We start from the raw sequence: 15,908 nt of genomic DNA, 5'->3' as shown, positions 1-15,908 counted from the left end.
GTGACTCCTAAATTAAAATGTAAGGTTTAGCTTGTGGAGGGGGTAGTTCATCGGCTTCCTTTTCCAATAACATTAGAGCTGAGGAGAGTCAGTGAGAAGGATATCAGGTTTATTCAAGAGCCAATACCTTGAAATACTGAACCAACATTTACCTCATTCTGAAAAAAAAAATATACCGTGGGGTATTAATGAATGATAGTGATATGTTTATAGAAATAAAAAAAAAGATGTAGAGGCCTCATGGGGTCCCCTTATTCCACTTCCATCCCCTTGGGACTCAGTCATCACTCCTGATGCTAACTAGTTTGAGTCCCCCTAGTTCTTTATCCACTGGCATCTTTAGACATTTCTTTCAGCTATTACCAGTTCCTTTGTGGCACCCTGCTGACTACAAATCTGCTCTCTTCCAGGAACCTCACAGCAATGGCACTTGTGGGGACCTAAGTAGGGCATTAGTACCCTCTTCCTACCCCCCACATCTGACATCCATAGGGTACTCTTAGGTCTGCTGTTATCTCCCACTTAAGTCCTTCTTTCCAGCCAACATCATCACTCGGGACTTGATGCCACGTGTGGCAGTAAGTCAACATTGCTCTAGATATTCTTTTGCTACCCCTTTCAGCGATTCCTTGCAGACCATCTCCATTCCTTTGTGACTATTTATGAACCACAGAATTCTTTTTTTTTCTTTTGATGTGGGACAAAGTAAACTATTCTGTCCTAGTTTCTTCCCTCCATTCTGATCTCTCTAGAATTACCACCAAGCTCATCTCTGTCACTCAGTTCCTCCTACCTGTCAATTTCCAGCTGTTTAAGATTCCTCAGTAATCTATGACTAGATCCAGAGCACCCTAGTTCTGCCTCTGCCATCCTTCATGGTGTTAGATCATAATTTAAAAAAATAATTTAAGAGACCTCCAGATTCAGTGCCCTTTCCATGTTTGTTAGCTTATCGTCACTTCCACCTGCAATGCATTGCTCTGGGGCCACTTGGAGTCTGAACGCAGAGTTTCAACAAGCATTTCAGATGTGGAACATTTAGAGTTTAAAACTTGAAACCCAGAGTATCCCTATGGCTGAAAACTGGGAATAATTCTGCTGGTCAATAATCTGTTAGACTGTTTAACACCAATCTAATGACCTAATACCAGCATACAAAGGCAATACCAGATATCCACACTATATATTATTATAAGTTTGTCATCTCTAGGTGACTAAACTAAAAGAACAAAACTAAAAACTCGGACAACAATACAATGTTACTCCTTCAGAAATTAGCACCTGTACTGCAACATTACCTAAGGAAAACAGCATAGATTAAATAGAAGGAAGGACTTCAAAAAGCAGTTAGGAATAGGTTCAAAGACCATAGAGAGGTTGGGAATAAATGCTCCAAATAAGTACCATGGAAATACAAGCAATTGGATGAAACAATGAAAATAATTCAAATTATGAAAATTGGATTTATCAGAAAAATAAAATTACTAAAGAAACACCAAACTGAAATAAACTTGAAATGAAATTCAAACAAAGAGTTCAGAGGAGAGTGTCACCAACAGATTGAATGAATTGGAAGAGGAATTTTCAAGTCTCAAAGAAAAGGTAGAAGAAACAGTTTCAGCTCAAGAAAATATTAAAACAAACCAACATAAACAAAACCACCAGATACAAATCACCCAGGAAATTTGGGACATAACGAAAATATTAAACCTATTAAAACATGTATGAAGAAAACCAGTTCAAAAATACACAGAAACTATTTTTAACAACATCATAGAAAAATATTACACAAATTTAATGAAAGAGACACCCATCAAAGTGTTAACAGTATATAAAACACAAAATAGATAGGACCATAAGAAAACAAACAAACAAAAACATGTCAAGGACACACTATAATCAAAACACTATAACATTAAGTGTACAGAACAAAAAGGATTATTAAGATTTGCAAGAGGAAACAAAAAGTCAAATTGAAAGGTATTTTGCTTTTGCTTTTGCTTTGGTTTAATTCTGGAATTCTCTATACAGCATTAGCTGTTCTTGAACCCAGGGTATAGAACAGGCTGTTCTTAAACTCACAACAATCCATCTGCCTTTACAGCCCATCAGGTGACTTTTATTTTTTATAGCTATTTTTTTCTCAAAAAATTTCACCATAAAATAGCACTTCCTCCCAGATACTTTCTACATCATTGCGCACCCAATTTTGTGTTCTTTCTTTCAATATCTTTCAAACACACGCACACACTCATGCACACACACACACACACACACACACACACACAAAGAGAGAGGAAGAGAGACAGTAAAAATAGAAGAAGATCAAACCAAACAGACGAAAACCACAGGAATGAAAAGCAAAACAAATAAGGAAAGAACAATAAAACAACAAAAATCAAACAAACAAAGACTCCACAAAAATAGTATTGATTTCATTTTATGTTGTTCAACTATCCCTTACCATGAGGCTTGCTCAGAAGTGTGGTTCACATACTCAGTAAGCTGTTATTGGAGAAAATTGATTTTCCTTTGTAATGAGTAACAATTGCAGATAATTTCTTGGTTATGTGTGGGACATTGTGTATACTTCTTCCTCTTAGTGCTAAGACTCTATCTGCTTTAAATGTGAGCACATTTTCTATGTGTTTCTTTGAGTTATGATGGTAGGAGTCCTGTTTGTATTAAAGATACTGCTTATTAGGAGTAATTTTTCTTAGTTAGGATTTCTACTGCTGTAATGTAACACCATGACCAAAAAGCAAATTGTGGAGAAAACAGTGTATTTCACTTACACTTCAGTATTGAGTGTTCATCATTTAAAGGAAGTCAGAATAGGATCCCAATTAGCTCAGAAACGAGTGCAGAACCTGATACAGAGGTCATGGAGGGTCATTACTTACTTACATGCATGACTAGCTCAGCTTACTTTCTTATAGAAGCCATAACTACCATCCCAGGAATGACACCACCCACAATGAGCTGGGCCCTCACCCACCAGCCACTAGTTAAAAGAATTTCTTATAGATGAAACTTATGGAAACATTATGGAAAAGGTTTCCTCCTTACTGATAGCTCTAGTTTGTGTGTCAAGGTGGCATAATACTAACCAGAACATATTCCATCCATTTGGCATTTTCTGTCTTTCTGATTCCTTTTCCTTATAGATCTATGAGCTTTGAGAGGAAGGGTTTGATAAAAATATCCCATTTAGCATTGACTGCTCAGAATTCTCACTCTCTGTGCATTGTCTAGTTATCTGTCTCTGTATTAATTTCTATCCACTGCAGTAAGAAGCTACTCAGATATGACTTGTATGAGACATTTATCTGTGAGTATAGCAGCATATAATTAAGAGTTTTTATATTAATATGTTTCTTTAGCAGAACAATGGCAGTTGATTATTTTTAGGCCTGTGACCTGTCTAGTCTCAGATTCTTTGTCACTTTAGCAGTTTCAAATATGGCTTCTATCTATTGGAGTGTACCTTAAGTACAATTCAATAAAAATGTTGTTGGTTATTCTTATAAGATTTTTGACACTATGGAACCTGTATATCTGTTATACTTCACAGGGTTTGTAGTGGAGTGCTATTGATTACCTTTCTCTCTGGTAGTACTTACTAAACCTTCAGGTCCGATAAACAAAAATCTGTAGGGGTTGCAGGCTCTAGTTAGGCTCTAGCTCCAACTCTCCGTTTGCTGACAGATGCTAAGTATTATATTCACCAATAGGGCCTGACCGTCCAGTTATAGAGAGTTAACAATAACTTTTGCAATAGCCTGTGTTGTTTGGCAGTCCCTAAGGTACCCATTTGAATAACTCAGCAAGATGCAAATTATCCCTGGCACAAGAGGTTTTTCTTGTTAGTGTATTATGTCTAGTTGGGAAATTATCTAGTTGGTGACTACGTCTGAAGTCCTTCCATGTATGGGTTTATTTCAGGAAGTATCTGCTACAGTAGGTTTTGATATAGTTTCACAGGTTATTGAGTGTTAGTTATTCTTCCTCATATTCCCTTTACTCTTCCTCCCACCACCTCCCTATTTAATACCCCTATTCAAGTTTCCTTTTTGTCTCCACACAGCTGAATATTTTATTTTCCATTCTGTGGGCGATTCTATCCTCACTCTGATCACTTAATGAACTCAGTAATAGTGAATACCTAACCTCTGTGGTTATGCAGATTTTAGTGTAACTGTTTAAGGTTTAAGTTAACATACACATATAAAGGAAAACGTATAATATTTTATAAAAGAACACACACACACACACACACACACACACACATATATATATGCACATTTATATATAACATACACATATAAAAGAAAACATAACAATTTTGGTTTGGGTTGTTTCACTGAGAATTGTTTTCTCTAGGTAAATCCATATATTTATGAAATTCATACTTTAATTTTTCTTAACAGTTGATTGATAATTTACTAACACCTGACTTTTTAATGACGAATCTTTACACAGAAAGAAATTACAATATAATCATGTCACATGTTTCTCTTATAAGCTCAGATGTAGTTAAACATTTTTCTTTGTATTAATTTCCCTACTATCACATTTTCACCCCAAAGCAATGATTTTTTATTATTGATTAACACAGTGTACATAAATAAGGTATTCTTCTCAGCCAATTCTTTTATTGCCAGGCTACACTTTGTGGATACAAAATAAGATCAATAATTTTATTATCTATTTTAAAAGGTAATCTTATAAGAGATCTTAAAAGTATCACTAATATGATCTTTTATATATAAAATCAGTCATTTCTATTATTAATCCTTAGAATACACACCCATCTCTCAATATTTTTTAATTAAATCATACTGGGAATCCAAGGGAAAGGGGGGTGCAAGAAATTAATTATGGTCTTGGGTCAGCATCCCATCTTTAGCAAAAAGAAATGTTAAGTAATAATAACTGAGCTGTCATTTGGTCTTGCTCCTTGACCTCAGTGTGTCTCTTGCTCAGCTATTAAAACTGTGACTTCCTAAATGTAAAACTGTTCTCCAAGATTTTCTATATCAAAGTCATTAATAAAAACACACTGAGCAATTTTTTAATAATCTACATCTCTAAATTATTTCTGAATGGTAGTTGTTAAATCATTAATCCACTTCAGCAGCAATTCTTTGAAAAACTCAGTCACTATTATTTTACCAATGACATTGTCTAATAAGGGACTAGAAATCCCCTTAGAGTTTTCATACAACTCATAGATTATGAGGGATGTGGTGACCGTGAAGGCAACAAGCAGAGCTATGTTCAATAATAGCGTAAGGTCCTCAGGTATCTGCCTTTCTGAGGCACACCATCTGTGGCTATGATGACCAGTGAACCTTTCCCCCATGAGTTCCAAAGCTATTTGCTGGTTCTCTCACATGGCCTTTAACAAAAATGTTTGTGTTTGGTTTGGTGTTTATGTTTCTCCTTTGGAAGTATGACTAATACCTTCTAGTACCATGGATGATAGAACTTAGGTGTGAAGGCCCTGTGTAGGCAACAGCTCAACTTCTCAAAGTTCAGTGATTTGTATACCTGTTGTCTTTAGTATTGGGGCCTTGCTGTCAGTGACTAGAGAGGAGAAAATATCTCAATTCTCTGATTGTTCAATGTTATTAAAACTTAAATATTATATTTACTGTCTTTAACACTCAACTGAAAAATTTCTCAAACTAACCTAGAATCACTTTACTTGCCTGAGGGATCAGTATATGTCATCATTATATAGGTTCCACAATTGAGCCTTTCATGTTATGATACCCTACTGTACCCTAATGGTCATCAATGTTAGTTCGTAGATATTGCAGGTGAGGAGATTATCTGTTTCTTCTCTTTCTTAGAAGCTCACATGTTAAGCTGTCTCGTCCTGAGTGATTTATTCTTCAAGTCAGATCCACTGTGTGTTCTTCAGATCTTTTGCCCAAGGCACTTGACATTCCTGTTTTTTTAAAGCAAAGACACACATAAATGATTAATATGTTAATATCTTAAATGACCTTTCTTATATTTACGAAACCTAGAACCTTTGTAAAATTTCACACAGCCTTATAATGATTAATTCCGCAATCCTGAATGATTTGCTGCACATTATTGACAAAATCACTAAATTCTCACAATATTTAACATGCAGGAGATGATTTGTCTAAAGCATGATAATAATTTGCCTCAAGATGGCAGGGATAAATACAAAATTTCTGCTTGAGTTTCATTTTTTAAAAAATGAGAACAGAGAAATGTTCTAAGATGAGGGACCCTTAGAGGAACCCAGAAGATTGTGAGTGAATCCCAGATAGTGGACATTGAGTGATTTACATGACTGAAATTTGGTTTTGCTTTCCTTTGTCTTAAAGAAAATGAAATTTTAATGTATTTGTAGTAACTAATGGACTTTTTCTAATTGAAAAGTGATATATTTTTGTAATAGTCTGACAAAGGATCAGCTATGATGACTATTTTTATTCCAACAAGACACAAAACTCAACAGAGAGGAAGGAGTGAGAAAATTTCTCTATAACAGTAAACTATAGGCCAAACCTTAACTAGTGATTGGTGTTAGGCATTTTCTTAATTAGTCACAAATCATTATACAAAACTAAAACTGGTTAAAATTCAAAGAACAAATGGTCATGGGTTGTGCAGCTCCAATTAGTAAATATACAGCAGAAATGCTGGACCCAAAGCTCAGGGAGCATCATAAAGGAGGAGACAGAATGATGATAGGAACCGGAAGACAAGGAATTCTGCTGCAAGACTGTGGTTCCTGAAAATGACATGGATACTTGATCCATGATACATCAAAGTCTGGTTATTTAAGCAAGGCCTGATGAAGAACACCACCAATTGACATGTTAACATACAAAGGTGAACTCTCATTGTTCCCAAACCCTAGGCAAAGAACTAAGCATAACTAAGGGATGCTGAAAGTAAAGGAAATAATGGGGCTGAGATTCCCAAATTGGTTGCTAAATACCAATTGGTCAGTCTTTAAAGCATATAAATACAAGCAACACTAAATGCTCTAAGCAGGTAGTATTTATATATTTGCACACACATAAATACATGCACACACATATATATGATATATACAAAAGAAAGGGGGCATGATTTTGAGGGGGAGCAACACAGGCTAAATTAGATGAATTGGTGGTAAGATAAGGAAGGGAGAAAATGATGTAACTATATTTTAATTCACTTATACTTAATCTTTGCATGTTATTTTGGTAATCCTAGGAGGAAGGAAGCAGCGAATGAGAGCTTCATTTTCCACATATCTCTTCCAGCATTTTCTTGGTGTGGGAGGTCCTTCTGTCTATGTGTTGCTTTAATGAATAAAAAAACGGCCTTGGTCTGTTGATAGGGCAGAACTTAGGTAGGAACGAAAAGTGAGCTGAATGTTGGGAGGAAGAAGGCAGAGTCAGTTAGAAGCCATGTGTTGGGATTCCAGGTTTTCCCCTGCCTCTTGAGGTGCAAATCAAGGACTGTTTTGGCTAACCAGCTAAAGCTTCCTGCTAAGTTCCGTGCTTGTTCTGCTCTAGCCTGGTATAATAGCCTAGGGCTCTATATTACTTTGAAATGGTAATTTCTCCCTTCCCCCCATCCCGGTCAACCGAGCTTTCTCCATTCCTCCCCTACGCCCTTCTCTCTAACCCTCTCCCCTTCCAACAACCGTCCTACCCCCCTCCATGCACCCAAGGTTACCTGGGACTCTTGACTATTTTCTACCTCCTGGCAGATAGCTAAATAATCTTCATCAGGTTCGTCTTCTTATTTAGCTTCTCTAGGATCACGAATAATAGGCTCAAAGACCTTTAAATTAGGGTTAGAATCCACTTATGAGTGAATACATACCGTGTTCCTCTTTTTGGGTCTGGCTTACCTCACTCAGTAAAGCGTTTTCTATGTCCATCCATTTGCATGCAAAATTCAAGATGTCATTATGGGATCAGGGAAGAATATATTTCAACTAAGGGAGTCATTTTAGGGTTTATAGGAAACTTGATTATATATGGGATCCCAGGTCCAAGGAGAGATCCCCAGATTGTTCTCTGGACAGAGGAGAGGGTGCCTGAACCGGCCTTGGCCCATAACCATACTGATGAATATTTTGCTTATCACCATAGATCTTTCATCTGGCGATGGATGGTGATACAGACGGAGACCCACATTGGAGCACCGGACTGAGCCCCCCAAGGTCCAAATGAGGAGCAGAAGGACGAAGAAAATGAAAAAGGAAATAAGGACTGCGAGGGATGCTATCACCCACTGATACAAGGGAACTGATCTAATGAGAGTTTACCAAGGCCAGTTGGACTGCGACTGAACGAGGATGTGATCCAACCAGATTCTCTCAATGTGGCCGGATTCTCTGAATGTGGCTGGCCCGGAGTCTTTCTGAGAAGCCATTGACAATGACACTGGGACTTGTTTCCTCTGCATATACTGGATTTTTGGGATCCAGTCTGTTTGGATACTCACCTTCCTGGACCTGGAGGGAGGGGGGACGAACTTGAACTTCCTCCAGGGCTTGAAACCCTGACTGCCCTTAGGGACAAAGAGGGAGGAGGAGAGGGGGGGCAGTGGGAGGGTGTTGGGAAGAGGGGCATAAATGGAAACTTTTATAATTCAATAAAATTACTTTAAAAAAAAAAAAGAAATGGTAATTTCTCAACCTGTCCAGGAAAATCCAGGCACCAAGGTCCCTCTACCCTGTCTGATACTGCCCTGCACCCCTCGCCCACCTGCCTGCAGAGAAGCTCACTTGGCGCCAGCTTCCCCATCCCCCTCTGGTTGGGAGGGGTTTCCTTTACTGGGGCCAAAGGGTATTTTAGCCCCGGATTAAGCTGAATAAATGGGCATTCACCTTTTGGCGAATGACTCGAACTCTCTGTATGTGTGTGCGTCTCTGTGTTTAAACCCTAGGATCTTACCCAGCTCATAGAAGGTATGGAGTTACGGTCCATACCAGGTGGGTGGTGATGCAGACTCGAGTGTGGAATATTTGCCACAGTCATGTAGCTCGGCTGGAGACAGATGCTGGAACTTTAGCTGGCAAGCCACAGCCACATGATGAGAGACAAATTAATAGAAATAGGTTAAATTAAGATACCAGAGTTAGTCAATAAAAAGCTAGAGCTAATGGGCTAAGCAGTATTTAAAATAATATAGTTTCTGTGTGATTATTTCGGTGCTGAGCAGGCAGGATCCAACAAGAGGCTCCCCTTGCAACATTTTTGCCATTGTAACTGTGGTATGTTGAAATATCAAAGATTTTTTTGATTTTCATTTTTATAATTGCTGAAATGATGAGAATTTTTCTTTCCCATTCCACAGAATTCCTATTCATATGACTGATTGCTTCCTTAGCTGTGCATTTTTTTTAACTGTATAAAATCCCCTTTGCCAGTTGTTATCTTTAATTCTTGGGCATTCGAGTCTTATTCAGAAAGACATTTCTTATATCTATATTACAAAAAAACTGTACATTTTATTATAACTTCATTTTCTTAAAGTAGTGTCAGTGTTTCAGATTTCACTCTTAGGTGTGTGATCTATGTGAAGAGAGATTTTGTACAAGGTTATAGATACAGGTTTGATTTCATTTTCTTTTCATTTATCCACATTATATTAAACTTATTCATTTTACATGCCAATCACAGTTCTGCCTCCATCACCTCCTCTTGCTCCCCTTCTCTCCCACCAACCTACTCCTCCATCAACTCATCAGAAAGCATAATGCCTCCAATGAGCAGCCAATAGTGCGTGGCATATTAAACTGAAGCAGGACTAAGCCCCTCTCCCAAGTTTTTCCCATACCACTTGTTGATGACTTTTATCTCCTTTATTTAATATTTGTCTACTATTACATGTAAAAAGTTATAGTATTTGTGGGTTTGTCTTTGACTTTTTTCCATTGGTCTATATTTATGTTTGGTGCCAGCATTATACTATTTTTATTACTATGGCTCAAGGCTCTTCTTTCAATGATCCCATGTAGTAGAGAAGGCTGTGTTCCACCACCCGGCTAGCTTAACCCCCAAAATAACCACACAGAAATTGTATTAATTAAATTACTGCCTGGCCCATTATCTCTATCTTCTTATTGGCTAACTCTCACATCTTGATCTAACCCATTTCTATTAAACTGTGTTCACCACGAGGTTGTGGCTTACCAGCATGAGTCTAACCAACGTCCGTCTTGGAAAGGAGAAGCATGACGTCTGCCACATTGCTCTTCTTCCCAGCATTCTGTTCTGCCTACTCTGTCCACCTAATTTTCTGTCCTATCAAAAGGTCAATGCCGTCTCTTTATTTAACCAATGAAAGTAACACAAAGACAGAAGATCCTCCTATACCAATCTCATTGAGATATTAGCTATTAGTCTGAGATTCTTTTATATATGTAAATTGCATTTTCTCTCTTGTAGCTGTATATGTTGTGGGGATTTTTTTTCTGATTTTTTTTTTACTTTCGTGACTTCTGTGCTTACATTATATCAATACAGGTATGTCTTTACTTTTCAAGAAATATTTTTTTCTGTGATCTTATGGAAGAATTAATATATGCAAATGACTTGATATTTGTCTCCCTTGTCTATGGCTATAAATCAAACATTTTCTATTTAAATGGTTCCTTTAATTATTATTATGTTCCTTTCTTGTTTATAATTGATTTTTACTTTATTTCTTTTTGTTTCCTCTGTAATGGAAATTATTTACTCATATGATATCCCAATTACAATTCATCATTTCTCTACTCTTCCCACTTCATACCCACTTCAAAATAATATTTTCTAGCTCCATCCATTTTCTTGAAAAATTAAAAATGTCATATTTTTTTCTGTTGTGTAGTACTTCATTGTGTAAATGTAACAGATTTTCCTTACCCATTCTTTGGTCAAGGGGCATTTAGGTTGTTTTCAAGTTCTGACTATGACAAATAATGCTGCTATGAACATAGTTTAGCACATGTCCTTGTGGCATGATTGAGCATACTTTTGATATACTCCCAAAAGTGGTATTACTGGCTCCAGAGACAGTTTGTCTCTTAATTTTCCAACAAATCACCACACTAACATCCAAAGGGGCTATACCAGCTTGCATTCGAACCAGCAGTGCAGAAGTGTTCCCTTTACACCACAACCTCTCCAGCATAAGTTGTCATCATTGTTTTTGATCTTGGCCATTCTTACAGGTATAAGATGGAATCACAGAGTTGTTTTGATTTGCATTTCTCTGATGACTAAGGATGTTGAACATTTCCTTCTGTGTCTTTGAGTCATTTTAGATTCCTTTGTTGAGAGTTCTCTGTTTAGGTCTGTACTCCATTTTTTATTGGATTATTTGCTCTTTTGATGACCAATTTCTTGAGTTCTTTGTATATTTTGGAGATCAGACCTGTGTATGATGTGGGGTTAGTGAAGGTCTTTTCCCATTCTGTAGGCTGTCGTTTTGTCTTGTTGACAGTATCCTTTGCTTTACAGAAGCTTTTCAGCTTTTATTTATTGTTTCTCTTAGTGTCTGTGCTGCAGGGGTTATATTTAGGAAGTGGTCTCCTATGCCAATGCATTTATGTGTACTTCCCACTATCTCTTCCATAAAGTTCATTGTGGCTGGCTTTATGTCAGCAAAATTCTTCACAGATCTCAAAAGAAAGGTACTCAACTTCATATAGAAAAGCAAAAACCCCAAGATAGCCAAAACAATCCTGCACAATTAAAGAACTTCTGTAGACATACAGTCCCTGACATCAAATTCTACTACAGAGCTACAGTACTGAAAACAGTCTGATATTAGCATAAGAACAGACAGGAAGACCAATGGAACCAAATCAAAGACCCGGATATTAATTCATACACCTTTGAACACCTGGCTTTTGACAAAGGAGCAGAAAAATGAAATGGAAAAAAGAAGGCATATTTAACAAATGGTCGTGGCAAAACTGGATATCAACATGTAGAAGAATGAAAATAGACCTATGACTATCACCATGCACAAAACTCAAGTACAGATGGATTTTTTTTTCTCTCTCTCCTTAAAAAACAATTTGGTTCTCAGATATTAAAAACAAATAATGTAATAAAAAAAACAAAAACCATCACATTGAAGTTGGATGAGGCAAACCAACAGAAGGAAAGTATCCCCCCAAAAATCAAAAGTTTGAGAAACACACTTGATCACACAATTGGTCATACCATGAAAACACTAAAGGGAAAATCACAATGCATATGCAAAGGACTTCATGAAGACCCAATCAGGCCTGTTCTTGCTGCTTCAGTCTCTGTGGGTTCATAGAAGCTTTGTTCAGTTGATTAAGAAAGCCTTCTTTTCTTACTGTGTTCCATCTCTTATGTTTTGTTTTCTTTGGTACAAGCAGGTACTTCACAGGCTACCAACAGAGAAATGAATATAATAACTCAGCCACAAAGCTTTTATCTACTATGCTGTACTGCCTGGAAAATATGCTAGGGCAATGTTGGCACAAAACTCATGTTAGTAACCAACTAAATGTCTGAATTTACTTAAGACACATTCCACAAGATGAAACCCATAACTGCCTGGGTGCCCAAGAACCAAAGACTAGGTAGCCCAGTGATATAGGGTAAAACTAAATACTACAGCTCTTAAAAGACATAAGTAGTGATAAAATGACTCCTAATGATGTTCTGTATACTCATAGGTTAGTACCCTATAAAGGCATCATCAGATGTAGAAAAGGCATTCTGTGGCAAATAAAAACAAATACAGAGAACTGTAGTCAGAAATTATGCAGACTGAGAGAAACAATAAAAAACCCAGTTATATACGGCATGTCTTAAACAAACCCCTTTCCTCTTACCCAGGAAAGTCCCAGAAGAGGAAACAGAAGGAATAAAAAAGTCTTTTTTGTATTTTTAACATTTCATATTCCTTTCTTACTTTGTTTAGATTCTCTACTTCAGCTTCAAATCTTGGTAATCTATTTTCTGCTTGTTTCATTCCACTTGCAAGGATTCTGTATAAGTTTAAAATAGATTTATTGGATTTTTCAATACTAACTTGATTTCAGTTTATGTCTTCCTCAATATTTCTATCTCTTTATAGAAATTTACTGTCATATATTGGATTTTTTCTTATTTTATCAGTCAAATTCTTTTTTTTTCATTACTATGTTTTTTATTCACTTTAAGTATTTCTTCTTAATGGAATTATTGTATTTCTTTTCTGTCTTCTTTAAACTTTTCAAATTCCTTCATGAATCTTATATTATGTTTCTTGAAATTCATTTAGGAAATTCTCATGGCCAAACATTTCTACAGTACTAGGCTATGATGTTTGATATGGGACTTTATGGTAAATTGAGAAGGTGTGAAATGAGAGAACATGTTCTGTTGCTAACTGACTGAAGGAAGAGAGAATCTCCAAGGAGTTTTATCTTTCATGTGATAGTTGAGGATGATAAACATATTTTTTACTTGGTCATTGGTCATTTGTCATTATTTTGGGAGCTATCTAATCAGATCCTTATAAAATTTATTGATTTAAAGAGAATATTGCATTGAATTTTTTAGTTCATTATATATCCTCTATATTAGTCCAAAGAGTTGTTTTTTTCCCCAATTCTACTGGTTCTCTATCCTGTCTTTAATTTATATATATACATATATATATATACACACACATATATATATATAATTTTATTTGCTATAAAGAAGTGAAAACATTAAATGGTCATATTTAACAATTTATGGAATTTTAATGTGTTTTATCTTGAAGTGTTTTTCAGTATGTTTCCTGTACATTTTCAAAATTTTTTGTCTTTAAGCATTGTTTCAGTCTTGGATTGGTATTTCTTCTGGATGAGAAATTTGGATTGAACATCATTTTTAATTATGAGTCAATACAGTTTTCCTAGCAGCATTTGTTAATAATGTTCAATTTTCTCCAGTATATTATTGTTGAATTATTTATAAATATTTTGATATTTGATCTTTTTAATTATAAAGATAATAATATCCAGAAATAGTTATTACAGTTCAAATCATAATAATGTGATTTTTAAATTTGAAATATAGCATCAATAGCAGTAATTGATGACAAAATTAGTAATTTGTTTAAAGTCACATTAATCCTTAAATCTGAAATTTAATCCATAGTTTAAAATATGAGCCAAATTTTCTTAATTGTAATAATTTGCTATACAGTCATTTTTTTTGAAAAACTAATTCTCAACTTGTATATCACAACTGGTTTGGGGGTTGACTGGCTTATCAGAGAAAGAAAAACAAACAAAAATAACAAAAACAAAAATCCAGATATTTACATTACAAGCATAACAGTAGAAAAATTACTGTTATGAAGTAGCAATGGAATAATTTTATGGTTGGGGGGGTCACCACAACATAAAGAACTGCATTAAAGTACTGCATCATTAGAAAGGTTGAGAACCACTGCTTTGAAAATGTTATTTTTCAAATGCATTAACCTAAGGACATTGCCTTGAATTTTAGATAATTATAGACTAGCCTAATTCCTGAGAAATGCCACTTCCAGATTGTCCCTATAAAGAAAAGGGAAGCAAATGAAAGCTTTCATTTCAGGTAACTAATAAATAAATGCTAAATTCTTGGGAAAGTTTTCATGATTTTTAAGGTAATTAGTCTTAGAAAAGCAATAAAGTAATGGAAGGTTTACCATACTTTAGTATGACTTTGGTGAGAAAAACGTCACTTGAGAAGATGCAGAAATTGTGCACTTTTCTCATCCTCGTGAGATGAATATGAGATAAATGAATATTTGATGAAGCTCATGAATATGGGTACCAACTCCCAGTATGGATGCCAGTATAAAATTTAAAGATACATAAATTGCGCCATTTATTTTTGTTTCATCCATTCTGTTATATTGGTCCACATGTCAGGATTTGTAACAATGTAGTCAAGGTTCTCTCGAATAACAGAATTTCTAGAACTTTTCTCTATTTGTACAGTAGGAATTTTTTAGTATAACTTACAGGTGACAGTACAGCTAATCCAACAATTGCTGTCTGGGAATGGAAAGTCCAAGAGTCCAATTATTTCTCAGTCCACAGGTTTGAATGTCTCAGTATATGGTGTAATCTGAAAGAAGTAGGCTCTAACTGGACTGACCTCTCAAGGCCCAAATGAGGAGCAGAAGGAGGGAGAACATGAACCCAAAGTGGTAGGCTGGGGAAAGTCTGAACTTCTAGTTTAATGGCTACTGACAGGAGTGCTTCCCATCTGCAATCAAAACTTCTAGGTCAATATAATTTAAGACAATGGAAATAGGAGGGAAGTAATTTCATAGTGGTTCATTAAGGGTTACAGTAAGTGAACTATTCCCCTTTCCAATGCTTGATTCTGGATCTATGGATTCTTCCTATTGTAGAAACCATGCCACGTATTGGATGTTGATTTTTAAGCATATAGTGCCTTCTGGAGAACTCTGCCACAGCCCTCCCTGCTTCTTCCATATAATTGATACTGTAACTGTGACTTTTACAGGCCAGATCATTTTTGTGTGAGGCCAACTGCTTCAGGATATTGGAACATAGTACATCCCACTAGGGGATTCCATGATCATGTGATCACGGCAACACTTCTCTGACTGTAAATTGAGTTCCTTGATTAGAAACAAAAACTATGAAATAACATGATGGTAGATAAGGCATTCTGTAAGTTCATGTATGGTGTTTTTTTTTCAGAGGCAGTACGTACAGGAAAAAAACTCCATAACAGGAAAAAGTATCTATTCCACTAAAGACATGGCACTGTCCTATCCAAGAAAGAAATAGTCTAATGTAGTTAACCTGCAACCATACTGCTTGATGGTCATCCTAAGGAATGGTGCCATATCTAGGGACCAGTGGATGCAGATCTGGCATTCAAGAGTAG

Source organism: Myodes glareolus, chromosome 16 (genome assembly GCF_982192425.1).
Source record: "Myodes glareolus chromosome 16, mMyoGla1.1, whole genome shotgun sequence".
Taxonomy (NCBI): Eukaryota; Metazoa; Chordata; class Mammalia; order Rodentia; family Cricetidae; genus Myodes; species Myodes glareolus.
This window is presented reverse-complemented; position numbering follows the sequence as displayed.